We start from the raw sequence: 4,940 nt of genomic DNA on the forward strand, positions 1-4,940 counted from the left end.
CTTCCCAACAAGAAGAGAAGCCATCTACAGCACTCAATCTCACCTTTGCAGGTGCGTGCCCCCTTGAAGTGTACCTGAGTGAGGAAAATTGACTATAAAATACAAAACCGAGACTTATGTTTAGCCTCCCACCAGGTGCTATCTTTGTCAGAGCTTTGGTCATATGGCAAAGTCCTGCAGGGGTAGCATTAGGTGCGGCAGGTGTGCCGGGGACCACAACACAAGGACCTCTGGGTCACAATCAGTTAAATGCACCAATTGTGGCGAGGGACATAGCGCGGCATACACGGGCTGTGTCGCCTATTTCCGCGCCACAGCAATTACAGCTATTGCCCGAGCCAGAAAAGTAGGCTGGACCAAGGCCCAGCTAATACTGAAGGAGAGGAGGCCATGATCAAGGAAGAAAATGATCGTGGTCCTCCAGGAACTCACCTGTCACACCCCCATGCTCGCCTATTAATATTAATGGCGAGCAGGAAAGTTTACTCAATAAGAGTGTGGCAGAGGTGAAGACCTCCAACAGGGATTCGAACCACCAACCGGTACTTTTACCAATCAATAAGAGTATAAATGAGAGTGAGGGGGATTGCGATCACCCTCCTCTTACACTCCTAATAACAAATAGATCAGGGGGTCACCGCCGGTGGCAGAAGGGTCACCCATCACCACGGAGTGATTGTGGGGACTTTGATGTCACGGACGTGGACACCCTGGCCTCTATGCACACCCCATATTTAAAAAGTCCCTCGAGGGACGCATCCCCCGAGTGATAAGAATTTATCTCTTTCCGGGTTAATGTCATTCCCTGACACAATGTTGTTATATTGTCATCCTCAAGGGATTGTTCGGCGTTCAGTGTTCGTGTCCCCCTCCATGTCCAGCCTTCATAGACTAATGGTTTATATTTATTTCCACCTTATTATATTTTTATACCCCAAATTTTCTTTAATCTTACCCTTTTGCAGGTTCTGTGTACACTGTGGCACTAATACTCTAGTCTCGTTACTTTAATATTGGTGCCCCACTGGACACGGAATCATTTTATTACTACATATAATTATGAATAACTTGAATAGAAACAATACACACTTTCTTTCATCCCTTCGGGTACATTCTACGTCTACTAATTCTTTACAGATTGGAAATCACAGTACACCTAGACGAACACCATCCGTCGTTCTTTCGCCTTTAAACTTTTCATCTGTTAATTCATTTTATATTCCACGATCCATTAACTCTAATATTTTCAATAATTCTTTACGCATTAGGCTTTGTCCTATAAATCATACCATTCTTAAGAAATATAATATCACACATACTAATTATCCTCATAGAGCTAGAGTGTATCCTTCTATTAATAAGTGTAATTCTAAGAGGTGCGGATGTTGTAACTTTTTATCGCACAGGTCTACAATAACCTCTAATGTAAATGGGAGAACTTTTAATATTATTTTGAATAAAGATATTGACTGAAAGGGAACTCATTTTGTTTATGTTTTAACTTTAAACATCCCTGGGTGTGGCATACAGTATGTTGGTCAGACAGGACGTTCTCTTAAAATTCGATTCCGTGAACATTTTTATAAAATGAGAGAAATCGCACAAAATTTTTCTATATCAACATTTTCGTTAAGATGGTCATTCATTTAAAAATGTTTCAATTCAACCAGTGGAACAAATAATTTATGATTCTGATGCTTCTGCTAGTTTTAAAGTTAAAGTTAGACACTTAGCAGAATTAAAATGGATCAAGAACTTACAAACGCCTTTCCCACTGGCCTAAATGACAATATTTTTCAACAAGGTAACATCTCTAAGATCCAAACATTGATATATTTTCTATTCTGAATATTCGTAAACGTAGATCCCGATCTCACGGAGTACGGAGTACGTAGAAATGGCAACATCAAACGTAAATCTAAAATTACCCTGTCTGTCACCGACTTAAATATTATCTTAAAAAACTCACGTCTTACTTCCCTTTCATTATCATCTCTGAAAATCTTAGACGCGGAGGCAGATAATATAGTTATTCAAACAGATCCTTTATATACAGCAGCTTATCTTATTCAAAGTTATACTCAGCACGTCTTAAAATAGATAAATACAGAATCCCTAAAGAAAGCCCAACACGGCAAAATTGAAAATGTTGCAGGCTCGGTTTGATTGAGCCTGTTCATGGACGGTACTGGAAAGTGCAAGTTACCGTCCACGCCCCCTAGCACCGGCTTAAGCAGAATTCAACATTTAAACGTGAAATAGTAAAATTTTGAATTTAGAAACATCCGCAGATGTGTTCATAGGAATTCCTATGGGTACTAATTGTGCACCCCTGGTCGCCGATTTGTTTTTGTACTAATTTTGTGTTATTATTCCTTTATTGAATTAGTCTGTAAGTGATTTTTGTCAGGAATTTGCGTTACAATCGTTTTCTGTATATTGAAACAAATAAAGTTGGAAATAATTTTTCACTTTCTATTAACGCTTTAAGTATTAGTTAATATGTTTTGTTGTTTGTTGTTTTATTTTTTAGTTCTTTATGAATAATATTGATTAATAAATTGATATTAGTTAAAACCCCGTTTATAAAATAACGCTGGTCAAGGGAAGTAATTGTTGCGGTCTATGATTTTGTTTGTTGTCTATGATTATCGTTCGTGCAAATGGTGGCGCTGTTTGGAAAATTTGAAAACAACACGATTGGCAATTTATTTGGATTTCGGAGGTAATACCGTGATGTTTTACATTAGTTTACTGATTATTTTTTAAAATATTATTATTTATTTTTAAAATTCTACTTTAATTTACTTTATGAAATAAATGAGAGATGAAAACACATGATTGAGTTGATTTGACACGTTTTCGCGACCTAATTGAAAGATTTGGGATCGGTAGGCCTTGTAAGCATGAAGTTATTGATGTCCTTGGCAATTTATGATTTTACAAATGTTGTCTTTCTTAAATTTATTTTTCATATTATTAAACAATTGCCTGTACTATATCCTAATTAGAATTTAATCAATTATAAAATTGAAACCTATAAAGTAGTTCGGCCCACATAATTTACGTCCCAAGACGATTCGTCAATATATATATTACTATGTTTATATTTTAGTGATAGTATAATACGGTGTTAATTAGTTTGAAAAAAAAACAACATTATTAAGTTAAATAACAAATTTGAGTGTTAAACTTTAAAGTTTAATAGTCGTAAATTTATGGGGAATTATAAATCTATTTCTATTTTATTCTTTATTATTTTATATTCCAGATCCTGGCCCTGGTTGAAATTTAGAGATTTGCAGCTGTAGCCTGTATACCATACATTCAACATGAAAAGGACTGTCAGGTTTGTTAAATTGAAATTTATTCTTATTAATTTATATATTTGAATTTCTTTACTATACAAAGTATACATTTTTCAACTACTGGATATTTATCTTGTCTTAAAATATATTATTTTCGGAATATTCATGTAACATTATTAATATATAAAATTTACATTTTTTGTTGATTTCAGGATGCTGCATAAAATGGTCTTAGCTAGAGCTTAGAATGTTAATTTTTTGGGAATATGCTGCAAGGAACTGACGGGGAGCAATTTTTCTTACCAATCATAGGTGAGACTTTTTAAAAAGATTTTGTTGTCTTATATACAGTATTTGCTGTCAATATGAAACTTAGATATTTTTCAATTTCTATGCTGTTTTATGATGTAAATCTTAGAGAAAAGCATGATTTTAAGATAAAAACAAATCACTAAGTTGAGTAATTATATGTATAATTTGAGATAGACCAAGTCACTTTTAACTACAAACTTCTTATTTTTATTTGCAGAAGCAGTAAGAGACAGCCAAAGAAGTACTCAAACACTTGACATACCCAGAAAGATCTAGAAGGAAAGATTGGAACAGATTGTAGTTTAATTGTTAAAACTATTGAAGTGAATTTAAGCAGCACTTGAACTGTATTTTTGAAATAAAATATCTGAAGTATTCAATCTTGTCTTGATATTTTGTTAAACTTGGTTACTTTGCTTTTTATCCAAAAATTAAAGTATGGTGGGTTTTCAACGCTGAAATGACATTGAAACTTCAACGTTGTGCCAACGTTGAAGCTGCAACGTTGTATCAACGTTGAAATTTCAACGTTGTTTCAACTTTCAAATCCGAATCCAAATCCAACCTTATTTCAACGTTGAAATCTGACCATAATTCAACGTTGAAACAACGTTGATGTGCCTGCTGGGTAAAGTTACTATATAATAGTATAAAATAGTGAAAAACAGAATCCCTAAAGAAAGCCCAAAACGGCAAAACTGTAAATGTTGCAGACTCGGTTTGATTGAGTCTGTTCATGGACGGTAATGGAAAGTGCAAGTTACCGTCCACGCCCCATAGCACCGGCTTAAGCAGAATTCAACATTTAACACGAAAATGGTGAAATTTTGAATTTTGAAACATCCGCAGATGTGTTCATACGGCGGTTATCATGGAATCTTCAATGTGACACAGTTGTGCCATTCCATGAAAAGCGGCGTATGGTTCCCAAGTAAAAGAATGCGTGTGCCCTAAACGATAAAACAATGGGCGGAACTAAATAAAATGGAATTTTGAAGGATCTGAGGTTATGAAGCCTGCATATCACAGATAAGACGTCAAAAGACAAATTTAAAAAGCAGGCAACATATCCTAAGGGTTTGTTTGTTTGTTTGTTTGGATTTTTACGGCACGTCAACACATAACTGGCCATATCGTGCCGAATGCTATAATAGGCTTAAAATATTATGTAAAACATTGTAAATGACAATAGAAATGAGCCAATTAGATCCTAGAATACAAGTTTATCTCTTTTAAATAATCAATTATGTTTTTTGATGGAATTGTATTAAAAAGTTCTTTGAGTGAATTTACAGAATAAAATCTATTACGGGCCTGTGA

The 4,940-nt window shown here is 34.8% G+C and overlaps 1 long non-coding RNA gene across 1 annotated transcript; it reads left to right on the forward strand.

The window, feature by feature from the left end:
- Positions 1–2,455: 2,455 nt before the first annotated feature.
- Positions 2,456–4,053, forward strand: LOC132743419 (uncharacterized). The gene is made up of 3 exons (XR_009627569.1): positions 2,456–2,725; positions 3,272–3,620; positions 3,838–4,053. It is a non-coding gene; the product is annotated as an uncharacterized LOC132743419 (long non-coding RNA).
- The last annotated feature ends 887 nt before the right edge of the window (positions 4,054–4,940 follow it).

The sequence above is a fragment of the Ruditapes philippinarum genome, unplaced genomic scaffold (assembly GCF_026571515.1).
Source record: "Ruditapes philippinarum isolate M1 unplaced genomic scaffold, ASM2657151v2 ctg6337_1_1_1_1, whole genome shotgun sequence".
Taxonomy (NCBI): domain Eukaryota; kingdom Metazoa; phylum Mollusca; class Bivalvia; order Venerida; family Veneridae; genus Ruditapes; species Ruditapes philippinarum.